Source organism: Cricetulus griseus (genome assembly GCF_003668045.3).
Source record: "Cricetulus griseus strain 17A/GY chromosome 1 unlocalized genomic scaffold, alternate assembly CriGri-PICRH-1.0 chr1_0, whole genome shotgun sequence".
NCBI classification, from domain to species: Eukaryota; Metazoa; Chordata; class Mammalia; order Rodentia; family Cricetidae; genus Cricetulus; species Cricetulus griseus.
The window spans coordinates 37,979,842-37,993,441 of NW_023276806.1; the positions used below are offsets into that span (position 1 = coordinate 37,979,842).

General features: G+C 39.1%; 1 long non-coding RNA gene across 7 annotated transcripts in view; it reads right to left on the reverse strand.

The window, feature by feature from the left end:
- Positions 1–13,600, reverse strand: part of LOC103159211 — a 67,786-nt gene that overhangs the window by 39,895 nt on the left and 14,291 nt on the right. For 4 of the 7 annotated variants that reach the window (XR_003481224.2, XR_003481223.2, XR_003481222.2 and 1 more), the window contains one exon: positions 11,615–11,968. The exons of the other annotated variants lie outside the window; for them this stretch is intronic. This is a non-coding gene — a long non-coding RNA (uncharacterized LOC103159211). Of the gene's footprint in view, positions 1–11,614; positions 11,969–13,600 lie in introns of those variants that run through there. 7 annotated transcript variants of the gene reach the window in all.

The window sequence follows — 13,600 nt, forward strand, 5'->3', positions numbered from 1 at the left end:
CAGGAATTGTGGAAATTCTCAGGCAGGAAGAGGCACTTAACTTCTTAAACTGAAAAGTGGAAAGCAGTAGTAAGGGGGGGTAGTTGCAGTCCTCAGCAGGCCCCCAGACCCCACAAGCAATTATACGCTGGTTTCAGCAAATACCAGGGAAGGATGCTTTATTTCTTTTGAAGGTAACTATATCTTTTGACATATCTTAAATCAGGAGCAGAGTTTAGGTCCTCGTGTTTTTCTACATCTCAGCAGTTCCCAATTGCCTGTCTGAATTTTACTTTTGGTTTCAAAATGTGGATTACTCTCCTGGTTCACAGGCAAAACCTGATAGATGGGTGTGAAGATTTCTTTCTTGCTTTTTTTTTTTTTTTTTTTTTTTTTTACTTTTATTGAAGCTAGGTGTTAAGTTACCATTTTCATCATTCTAATTATAACACCTTTTTATCCTATATGTATCAGCAAATGGCATTTCTGACATTCACATTTGAATCTAATCTCACTAATGTATATATTGACAGTATGTCTAATTTTAGAGCAATTTTACCTAAAATCTGTGAAGTTGCATCTCGGGGTTCTAGAAATGAGTTGTTGGAGATCAAAGCAAATCTTTTAATATTTGACCAAGAAATAATGGGCCCAGCCAGGGAACACCATGGAAGAGGGGGCAGGAAGATAAGACGCAGCACATGGTCAAGAGTGATGTGACACAGACTTCAGGGTACATCGTGACCACACACACACAGCAGCTGTGTCTGTCTGAACAACACATGCCATACATAAGAAGACACCAGAGAGGAAGCAGGGCTGATTGGAAAGAGGAAGCAGGTGAATAGGAGTCAGTGAGGGGTAAGACAGGGTAAAGGGGTGAATCCAGACATAGCATGTTGTGTACATGTACGAAATTATCAAAAATCAAAAAAAATTAATAATAAAAAGAAACATGAGCATAACAAATTAGTTAACACCCCTTGAGATTATGTCCAATCATTGATTTTCAACTAAGTTCATTCACTTTGTTTTTGTTTGGTTTGGTTTTTCGAGACAGGGTTTCTTTGTGGCTTTGGAGGCTGTCCTAGAACTAGCTCTTGTAGACCAGGCTGGTCTCGAACTCACAGACATCCACCTGCCTCTGTCTCCCAAGTACTGGGATTAAAGGCGTGTGCCACCACTGTCTGGCAGCTCATTCACTGCTTAGACAAACTTTTACTGAATCCCTTCTATGTGCTTGTGAGCAGAAAGATTAAAAATGCACAAAATGATCCCTTCAAGAAACATCTACCTTTCCATATGGCTTTTTATTAGGTGGTCGTAAGACAAGAGTTAATTTGGAGATGATGGAAATGGCTATGTTAAGCAAATGTAAGAGGATTGAAATAGGAATCCAGAAGAATATTTTCAATCCAGGAAAACTTGGTAGGAGAATGCTGAGTTGAACTCTTGACAACAGATGAGAGCAAAGCCTTTCTAGGGAAACAGCAACAACAAACCCTGCTGAGCAGAGAGGCAGAGGTGAGAAGTGACAGTGTATCCAAGGACTGGTTTTGTACTGGATTCTCTTTTCAAAGCACACTTTTCTTTCAGTGCCCTGAGCAAAAGCAAACGAGAATGGGCAGCTTGCAGCTTTTAGGTAAATTCAGCAAATCAGAAAAGACTGGATTCAGCAAATCAGAAAAGACTTTCTTTCCCCTAACTGCATTGCAAAATACTGCATTGGTGCTTTTTTTTTTTCTTTTTATGACAAGAATAAGCATAGAGAATTGTGCTTATAATCCTAGCTCTCAGGAGGCAGAGGCAAGAGGATTGCTTTGCATTTAAATTGAGTTCAGAATATATTGTGCAATAGATCTCAAAATTAATAGTTACTTAGATAGCTAATTGATTAAATTAAAATACAAAAGAAGAGGACAGGCACCCATGTTGCCCTCTGATTTCTACAGTCCATGTACCATGGACTGTACTCACACTTACACACTTACACACACAAACATGTTTATGCATATACACACTACACACACACAATTAACAAAAATAAAAATATGTTTTAAAGCCAAAGAGAAAGCAGGATTCCTGTGATGAGAAAGTGGAATTACTTATTCATTAGACAAAACTGTAGAAGATGCCCAGAGGCATGCTGGTGTAAATCTGATGTAATGGAAAGCATCAAAAGGTAATGAAGCTCACTGCTGTATTTTTTTGAATCAAAACTTGTCCTACATTTAGAGTCCAAAGTCAGTGGGCATGTGTGTTCATGTTGTCCTAGATTAATTTAGAAATTATAATTTTTGCCTCTGACTATCATTCTTCGTTTATGTACTCTTCCTGCTTCTCTGTCTTATCTCCCTCACTTGAGTAGTCACTCATTCATTTCCATGGAGGAATTGAGGAATAACTCCCATTCACTGTATCTCAGTGTGCAATAGTAACTGTCTGTACATGGACGTTTTTGGAGCTTTAAGCATTAAGGCAGCCATAGGAAGGTCTTCTATAAGCTGCTAGACCATTTGCGTTTCTTGCTCCTTAGGCAGATGGCAGGCATCAGGCAATGTGTGGTAGTAATTTGAGAATGACTGCTGAGCATGAGTGAAATGTCAGTCCTTGGGTTTTTCTTCAGTATTTTTGGCATGGAGAATTGTGGAATTCCTCTGGGGAGAAAGAGATGTCCACCCTATGCTATATTCACATGAAGCGTTCACCAATATTAGCGATTGCTACAAAACAAATAAACAAAAACCCACAGACTGCTTCAAATCCAAAAGCACATATCATCTTGCTGTGTTCAAATCCCTGCAGGCTCAAAGACCCATGACTTGGTGCAGTTTTGGGGTTACATTAGCAGCCTTCAAAGGTTATAGTTGCCTCTGCAGGAATGTTCGCAGCACCGTCATTTCTGTGGGTGACACAATATCCCAGACCTCTGTGGTTGAGTTGCCACCTCTAATTTCATGTGAGGATCTTTTGATAACACATTTGCTTCATTAGCTTAGGAATGTCAGCTTTGAAGTTTGAGTTCTGGCGCTGGGCTGAGCAAGATCTTCTGGAACATTTGCTTTATAGATGATTAAAGAGAAGTAACACAGGAAGGAATGTAGTTAACTCTCATTGGGTCTTTGTTAGCCGTATAAAGCTAGGTCCTGTGATGTTATGAATAGGGATTATGCTGTTAGATTCGAATCTCTAATACTACCTTATAGCAGTCAATCATCAGTAAGTAAGGTTTTTGTGAGGATTAAGTTAAATCAAACAAAACACATTAGACAGTAGAATACTTAGGTATAGTAGACATTCAACAAATGGATAATCACTGTAATCTTTTTTATATTTTGTAAATTGATTTTTAAGCAGTGTTTCTTAGCCTGACTAAGAAAGTAAACCTCCCTTAATTTAATGAAAGATGTGGACTTTCGCTTCTTAGAAATAGTTATATGCACCAGTTTTGACATCTTTCAGTGGCATTGTAAACTTTCTTAAATTATCAGATGTTGTGGTCAGTTGTTTGTGCTAACATGGTCAGTTTATGTTGTCAAATCTTGAGTTACCAATCTAAAGGTTTCTATGATATACATATATAATCTTAAAGTATATATATATACTTTAGATTATATATATATATATATAATCTATATATATAATATATATATATATATATATATATATAATCTTAAAGTAGATTTCTCTCCATAATACAGGTTTGTTTCATCCAGAGCATTTTCAGAGGTTTCTGGAAAGAATAGGATTGTGTCTAATCTTTTTTAGGGCTCAAGGCTTCCACATTGGTGCCATAAAATCCAATCTTCAAGATGGTCCTACCAGCCCTTATGATTATATTAACTAAATACTATAGATTATGTGTATATCATAAGCATGAATGACTGATATTCAAGCATACATATTCCTAGTAAGTTTGAGATGCAGGTAATAAATAAAAAACTTGTGTGACTAAGCATTTTATTTTGAAATCAGCTTTGTGTTAGATAGTCTTGCCCAGTGGTAAGCTGTGGTGCTATCTTTCTTGCACAAATAAAGCCTGTCTGGGGGTCAGAGAATGAAGGTTGCCACTAGCTAACCATAGAGGTCTAGAGGTCTCTACAGACAGGCAGGAAGTGACATAGCTGGGCAGTAACAGTGTATAAGCAGGGACAAACAGGAAATCGCTCTCTTCTCTGTGGAGATGCATAGGAGGTAAGGTGTGCTGTGGCTTGCTCCTTCTCCCCGATCTCTCAACATTTCCCTCTATAACTGACTCCAGCCTTTGATTATCTAGACCAATTAATAACTCCTTTTACCGAAGTTACTCTAACTGTCCTGAGTAATTTAAGATAGACTACACTAAGCTATGATCTGCAGTAGGTTTGGTTTATTAAATATAATTTACTTTGGATATTTTCAACTTATAATGGGTTTATTATGATCTAAGTTCAAAGGAAGTTTGGAAACATCTGTTTGTTTTGAAATGAACTTTGGAACATACTCAATAGGATGTGTGACAAGATGGATAGGTACAAGGTGTGTGACACGGCTCAGTGGGTAAAGGTACATGTCGTCAAGCCTGGTGGCCTGAGTTCAAAACCCTGGCACTCACATGGTAGAAACAAAGACTACCATAAGTTATCTGGGAACCTTCTTAATTGTGTTGTGGAACACCTACCTACCTAGACACAGAATAAACAGATAGCATAATAAAGACTGATAAATGAAGATGAAACTTGGTAGATAAGAAATAGAGAAAGTTTCTGTTCATGTTTCTTTGTCTCTATTTTTCATTATGAAAGGTTCTGTTTCTCAATTTGATAGAAATACTATAAACTATTATAGATAGTATCTTCCTATATTTATATCAATTTGTCCTGAGTTCCTATAATTCACTTAATTCAATACATTCATTCTGTTGGTCCTGTTTCTCAAAAAACGTCTTGACTGAAACAATAACTAGTAAACACACCTAGGGAATTCAAGAACCATTCTCTTACCCCATTTTGAATCCTCCACAGCAGAAATTTTGGAAATAACTAATAACTAATCTTTGTACCTTGCATCTCTTATAGAATGAATTTATTGCTCTTCTAGTAATAGTGTGTCAGGAGATAGAGTTTTAAAGCAGAATGCAAACATTTCTTATATATATTGAAATGAATCTCTTCAATTTATCTTTGAAATAAATTTCAGAATGTTTAGGAAATTCAGCAATGTGCAAGGAAGCACTTAATGACAAGGATCACAGTGTCTTAACCTGATTATGATAGGTTCTCTTCCCGCCAAGTACACCAGTGTCTGAAGGCCCCATATGCTGGCTTTCATTGTTTCATATGAACAGATGAGATGGTCCTGTCATAGTTGTTGGGGTAAGGATCAGTGATGGAACCATAAACCAAACTATTTCCTATTTTGAATGCCAATCTTAAGTACCATCTATTTTAAATGTTCACTTTTCAAATTGATGTGGCATGTCTGTAGACATGAAGAAATGCTTATAAATCTTTATAAGTCTCTATGCATGAGAAAGAAGCAAAAATGAAGAGGAAAACTAACCAAAACTTGAGAATGAACTACATATGGGATGACTGGGCACTGTCACCCACAGTTAGATGGATTTTCTGGATATTTGACCCAAGGATCTGCAAGACTTTGGTAGCAATTGCTCAAGGGTATTGGTGAGAAGCAGCCATTGTCAGCACTGCAAGTTGAGGGTGGCGGTCATGTGACTGCTAAGAACACTTTCACTGCTTTGACTGCTTGCCCTGTTCTTAGTGAAGCAATCTATTCATTTTGCAGAAAAGAATACAGATACAACACAGATAGCCTGTTGGTAAAAAAGAAGTGACTCTGTCTGCCCATAGTTTCATATTGTCTCTGACTGACTTCATGATGAATTTGTAACAAGACTTTTCTTTTTCACCTGTGAAATGGAAATATTATCTGCTTATTCTAATAGGAACATTGTGAAGATACATGGGATAAATCATTTGAAGTACTTTTGGCTCCACTGATGGTAAGTGCTATTATTCAAAAGCATTATTATTTACTTCACAAAGTACTTGTCACTATCCTTAATCTGTGTAAAGGACTTTGAATTCCTTAGAGAAAGACTTGGTGTTGAGTGAAATTTTACTAGAAGTAGATAATATGGAACACATGGACTCTATTCTGTTAGTGGCTCTTTACTATTATGATGGAGAAGTGATGTAAGATATAGCAATGTAGATAAGAAGACATATCAGGGTATACATGGCCATTTAATCTTATTTCCTAATACTAAGACCTGAAGGTCAACCGGAGAAACCTACTTAGGTTAGATCATATGAATACAAATACTTGGTCTGTGTAACAAGAGTCTATAAACTGCCAATCTGACCTTCCTAGTGCATTTAAAAACAGGTTGATGGCTGGCAAGATGGCTTAGTGGGTAGTAAGTTCATTTGCTGGCAAAACTGACAACTTAAGTTCAAACCTTGGGAGTTGTATGGTGAAAGAATAAAACAGGTTCCTTCCATAGTTGTCCTCTTGATCTCTAGTTAATTTCCATTTCAAATGGATATGAAAGGTCTCTCTCTCTCTCTATCTCTCCCTCTCCCTCTCTCTTTCACATACACACACACACAAAAAAAACAATAAAAACTTAGTTAGTTGAGTTAATAAACACTAAGCATTTACTATTTGCAACTGGATTAGATTTCAGTGATATAAAAATATTCGAGAAAACTTCTCAGTGGTTATAAAATGAGATAAAAGGAATAACTGTCATATGGCAGCCTAATCAATCAAATAAAAAACACTGTGTGACATTATGACCCTAAAGTGGCCTTTAAAAAAACGTTTGACACTGGCAGCTTCTGAGCACCATGAGCAATGGCAGCACTGAACCTCACCCACTGGCAAAGTAAAGATCTCTTCTTTTGATTCTAGTGAAATACAGTAATGCTTTTAAAGGGAGCTAACTTCAGGCTTTAGATCAGGAGAAAATCTTAATAGATCCATACCATTGCAAACACCATGCATTAATGGGGTGTGGATCCATAGATTTTTAAGAGCATGATTCACTCTGGTAGAGATGCCAACTGGTAAGACCACTGTTAAACATCTTGACAGAATCTAACAAAACCAAACAGACACCTACCTACTTTTCAAAATTTACATTCACTGAGATTAACATAGAAATGTTGAAAACTTATACCTACACAAAAGCTTGTACACAGGTGTTTACAGTATCTTTATTCATGGTTGAAAAAGTTGGAAGTAACTACAGCAGACTTCCATGGATAAATAAATAATTCATCCAGGCAGTGAAATGCCATTCAGAAATAAAAACAAATGAGCTATTGAAATAGGCAAAAGCATGGGAGAGAAACCTGAAATGCAAATTTTTTGTTTTTCAAGAAAGGGTTTCTCTGTGTAGGTTTGGCTATCCTGGAACTCACTCTGTAGAACAGGCTGTCTTCGAGCTCTCACAGATCCACCTGCCTCTGCCTCCCCAGTGCTGGGATTAAAGGCATGTGCCACCACCTCCCGGTTCTAAAATGTAAAATTTAAAGTGAAGAGGCTAAGAAGCATCAAATTCCATATGTCATTCTGTAAAAGGTGAAATCAAGAAGATAGTAAAATAATGGCTATGCTCAGAGGCAAGGGGGTGGCAGTGGAAGGATAGAAAAAATAGAGTATCTTCAGGGCAGTGCAAACATTTCTGTCTACCTCTGTAAGAGGCTGCAAGTACAGCCCACTAATGTTCATGCAAACCTGTAAAATGGGCAACACTAAGAATAAATCCCAATGCATAACATGAACTTTGGGTGAAAATGATGTGTGTATATAATTGTACTGACTTTAGCACATACCACTCTGAGTGCAAGATGCTGACAATGAGGGAGCTATGCACATGGGAACTGTAGCATCTAAATTGTTTAGATTTTGCTGTAAATATAAAACTACTATAAAAATTAAATTCCACATTTTAAGTATATTATATGAATATTTGCATATATATAACATGAAATCCACAAATCTATGTTTATCACATACAAAAGGGAAAAGATTCATAATATAATTTTCTTGTTGGTGATAGTTTAGAAAAGCAAAAATATTCATATAAAATATAATTTCCTTGGTGGTGATAGTCTGGGACAGCAAAATAACTGATTGAAGGAAGACTAGTGAGATAAAGGACTTTATGCAGGTAACAAGAGTGTTATCTATCTGTTCTTATATTGTCTTCTTAGGACAAAGAGGTCACATTTATTTAAGTGCCTATTTTTCAAATAACATCCAGAACATTGTATATTACACTATTATTCTAGTTTTGCTGATGTTACTGACCAATTTATACACTGAGCTTAACGCAGTAGACAACAGAATAGCCTCACCTAATTTAGGACCTGAACTTCTGCATTAGACTTTTCCAAAGGGCCTGTAACTTAGCTTTGCTAGCAAGCCTGAGGGCAAGTGTCACTCTGTGCTAGGTGCAAATGCTCTCCTTCCTACCATTGATTCTACATTGCCCATCCTCAGAGCATTCTGAAAAGGCGAACCTTCCCACTTGCTTTCTCTTCTTCAGTAGCTTTGCGAAGGGTGTCAGGCTGTTGCTTATTTTTGGAATAAGTGTTAATGACTTTAATTTTTTTTTTTTCTGTGTACACTGTTCCAGCAGTGAACAGATTCTTAACAAATCTCCAAAATAAACTCATTTACCAAGGCTTTCTCATAGTTGTCATTTTGGAAGACTGAACAAACATCAGAAAAGCAGTAATCCAAGTTACCGTGCCAAGGAAGTGTATGTCCAAGGCCAGGATTTCTCATGTTTGAGTATGGATATGGAATCTAAAGTGCTAGCTATTTTTAATTTTCTTTTTCTTTCTTTATTTCTCTTTTCACTTATTTTTATTTCTTCTTCCTTACTAGTTTCAGTTTTGATCCATCCAAAAGGTAGGGTTGATGGCTGCTTAAAGAAAGGTCTGCTCTAGCAGACTGAAGCTGTGCTGTTTTGTTTGGAAGACTTGGTTTCAAACCAGAGCCTTACTGATTGTGGCACAGACAATCCCTTTCCAGATGGCTGTAGGTTGATCCAAAACACAAAAGGACCCAACTGGTCTAAAGCTTGGATGAAAGTCCCAGAGTGAACTAGAGGCATGTTAGAGGGAATTCTTTCTGTTACTGGAACTCTGTCCACAGTATCTACAGAGTGAGGCCAAGTGGGACAATAGAATGTAAGACCCCAGGAAGCTCAGGCCTCCAGAATCTTTTCCCAGGACTTCGGGCCACCTCAATCATCATGAGGAGGCCAAAACTTGATGCAAACAGCAAGAGGCTTTAATGAAAGGTAGACGTTTGTACAAACAGGCTCTCTCAGCATGCAGGCTAGAGAGCAGCCCCGTCCCTCAGGCACAGGCGTTTTTAAAGGCAAAAACCATAAGCTTAGAGAGGGGCCTCGACTCTCTGTCCGTTGAATATGTGACCAGAGTCATGGGTTCCTAGGAAGCTCTTTGTCTTGAGGGGAGGCCTGGGAATCAGATAGCCTCCTGACCCCACCAGTTGTAAAACCTGCAGACCTCAGGATGTGCTAACTAATGGTAGCTATCTCTTTGTTTCACAGGGACCCTTAATTGTTAATGATTGACACATTGGCCAGTGGGGCAATCTGTTTCCTTCATGAGCCCCTCGGAGAGGTTGGCCATCTGGGAATTCTTGGTACCCACGTATCTTATGGCCTTGTAAGGGAGTAATTGCTGGTGGCTGGCAAATTCCAGGCACTAAGTCATAGCCTTGGTCAGTTTCTGGGCTATATTTCTTTGCTAATTTTTAAGTTTTTCAAGAAGAGATGCAGCTCTGACCCCTGATTCCTGCTTTATATGCTTTTTATTAAAAAAAAAAAAAAAAGCCCACACAAACGTCTTAACTCTTTATTTTCCTTCTGTAAGACTTTGTTATTCAGGATAAGTGGCGTTGCCTAGCCTTCAGGGCTGCTTCCTCATTATCCTCTTACCATGAATGTATGGAGTGAGGATTCCACATTTCTTCCTTTTCATTCCACTTTTCAGAATACCTTATTTCCCTACATTTTCCATTTTTCTTGCTTTCCTGTTCCGGACCGATGTCTTCAGGACTGTGAACGGAGCCGTACAGTCCCTGGTCCGATTCTGAGTGGAGGTGTGTGGACTAGGGAAGTTTAATTACCCAACGACGCTAATGATGAGACAGGAAACACCATAGCATCTCAGGAGGACTCCCAGCTGACGCCGAGCAGCCACAGTTTATTGAGAAGTTCATTTAAATAGTCCTCCAAGGGCAGGGACAACCTCTGGAAGCATCTATTATAATGCATACCACTAACATCAAGTGATTCTGTTACCTAAACAACTCTTGGTCACTTAGGCAGAGTCTTCAGCCCAGGTATGGGCCTACTCAAGGCTTAAGCTACAGAGATGCAAATTAGGAGGCATATCACCCTGAGGCCATGGTAAACAGTAGCAGCCCTAGTGGCAATTAACAATACAATGGTGACCCGGAACTCTGCTGTTTACAACAGTTAGAGACTGGGACCCAAAATATTCCATAACAGAAATATTCGGTTCCCCACACTTTCCTGTCTTTTAATTAACTCTCTTTGTATGAAATAAAAACACATGCACAGGCCAGGTGAGCAAGAGAGCATTATAGAAAGATGACCAAAGAGTAAAGCTCTACAGTGGTCATCTCTCTGCAGAAACAGCAATATGACATCAATTTATACCAGAAACTACATTTGTGGGAGCTAAAGAAAGAAAGTGAGAAACAATGGTCTTTATCTTGTCACTGTAATAAAGAACTGTATTTTGAAGAAAGCAAGAATAAAAGAAGTGATTCTTATTATCCTCCCTTAATTAAAAAAAAATCAGAATGAAAAACGATATCATTTACTTCAGAGTCAAAGAGGTAATTAAGACTCAGTATTGTTAGACCCCCGAAAACTCAAGTACCCGGGGTCCCAGGCCACGTTCGCGGTCACCCCAATCACCAGGCGGATTCGAGAGCTTGCTGCAAACTGGATGAGGCTTTATTGTAATTTAACGAGCTAACCCCATGTTAGCTCGGGTCTTTCACCCACCCGCCATGGCGGACAGCTAGAAAAGACGGCTCCTTGGGTCTCCCAAAAGATCTTATAGGGCAGCGTAAGGGGAGTGTCTAGGGGTACGCACAGGCTCACGATTGGTGTGCCTCCAGGCTTGGAGGGCTTGCCCTGTGTTGATTGGTCAACTGGTTGTTATGGCTCATAGGCCCTCCCAGGGTGGTTGCTATGCTCTCTACGTCATTGTCGTGCGCTTGTCCGTAAAGCACACCCAGGGTCGTAAAGCATAGCGCCACCAGGTAACTTCTGATTGGCTCCCTGTCACGAGACAGGCATCTGACTTTCTAGTGTCTAGGTCAAGGTCATAGAAGCACATGTTCGACCATTATGGCTGCCAAAAGGGAAGCCGGTTCCTTCAGTATCATACTTTGAACCCACCATGCTGAAATCCAGTACCTAACTGGCCTTTGATACAGGCCAGCACCAATCCTCTGGATCCCCATTGGCTCTACATCCAAAGGACAGAATCCAACACCTATCTATCAAATGGGACCACACAGCACAAAGAAGCAGTCCATCTGCTACAGAACATTTCAGTGAAATACACACCGGACTTTACCTTGAAAATCCATTACAGGGTGGTAAAGTACCAATGTCCCCTGTCCTTAGAACAATGCCTTTTAAATGTAGCTTCTAACTTACCCTGATGCCAGACAGAGCTCTATAGCCTCAAGCAGACAGCTTTTATTCCAGTGATCATGACCCATGGTTGGTTGCCGTGGTGTTGAGGTTGAGTATGAAGGACATGGTAGCATTTGTTTCTGTCCTTCCACTGTGCTACATCAGTCACGGGGCTGTGAGCTACAGGTACAACACTATGTTGCAGCATGTGTGTTCTCAAGAGGGCAAAACCCATACTTTTCCAACTCCACGCTGTCATTGTCCCTGAGAGAAAGACAAGTATATGAGGTACAAAGTCATACCAACTTAGGGCCTGTCTACCCACAAAGAGGAAGGTTTTCTGACATGGTACAACATCTGATTATGACATTGTGTCAGGCTCTGCATTAGCTTCCTGGTGCAGCTTGTAAGGGATATACTGAAATTTTACTTAGGAACTCAAACCAGGTTTTGCAGCCATTTATAGGTATATCAATGAGAATATTTAAACTATGGGATTGTGGCAAAGGCTTGGGTAACATCTATTAACTGCAAGCAGTTATGGGATTTGAAAGGTTCAGGCATTATGCTGGGCTGCCCCTGTTACCTGGTGGAATCCACTCAGGCAATACCCTGGTCAGCCCAAGGTTCCATGGGAAAGAAGTCTGCACGCAGGTGCAGAGGACCCCTTTAAAAGATAGGCCCCTGCACCTTTACGCTCTCTCTGTCTGTCTGTCTGTCTGTCTGTCTGTCTGTCTCTCTCTCTGTTTCTCTGTCCCGCTCTGTTCCTCTGTCCCGCGCTCTGTGCGCTCTCTCTGCCCCTTTACTCTCTCTCTCTCTCTCTCCCCCTGTCTCTCTCTCTCTCTGTGTGCTCTCCCGTCTCTATTTCCCCGCTCTGTCTTTCTATGGCGACTGGCCATGGCGGTCAGCCATTACCCTGTTCCTCTTCTTAGTCTCCCTATTCTATTGGGCCTTATAATAAATTTATAGTCAATATGTCTGTCTCAGCAATTTCTCTTTTCTTCTTTTTAAACAAAACAATAACAGGATTTGGAATAAATAAAGTTTGAGTGTGGAGATACTGGTGCATGTCTACAAGCAATGCAAACTTTCAGGGAGGGGCTGGCAAAATAGATGGCTTAGTGGATAAAGAACTTGTCACAAAGCCTGGAAACCTGAATTTGAGTTCTAGGACCCACACATAGAAAGGATAAATCTGACTACAGACACAGACACAGACACATACACATACACACACACACACATGCACACACACACACACACACACACACACACACACACACTATGAGCTCACTTAATAATGAAATGCAGAAAAATGACCATATAGCATCTGGCATGTCTAAATTCTGTGAAATAGAATATAAAATATCTTTTTAAAGAAAAGTTAATGAGCTTCATACATACAGCAAAACAGTTGGTTATTTCATCAGAGAAAAACAGAAATTTAAATAAATTTAAAAATTAAAAGAAATCTTTGAGCTTACTAGTGTAGTAAATGGGAGGAAAAAAGCCACAGTAGGCACCATTAATGCCAGATTTGGTGACAAAAACTAAGTCAGTGAGCTCAAATATACTTGAAACTGCAAAATTGGAGTTTAAAAAAAAGAGGAGGAACAAATAGAAATGATAATGTTTGGAGGTAATTTGGGAAAGTATTACAAGAAAAAACATGAGGAACAGTGGCTGAGATGGAAATTCAGCATACCAAAGGAGTAAAAGTTTTATTTTAAAAGGTAATAACATAAAATTCTCAGTGGTAGAGAGGGTATATAGATACGGAAAGAATTAAGTTACCTTTCAACAAGGACTATTCTAAGATATTATGATCAAATTCTCAAATACTAAAAGACAAAGAGAACTTTCAAATCATCGAGGGAAAATAAACAACACATAAAC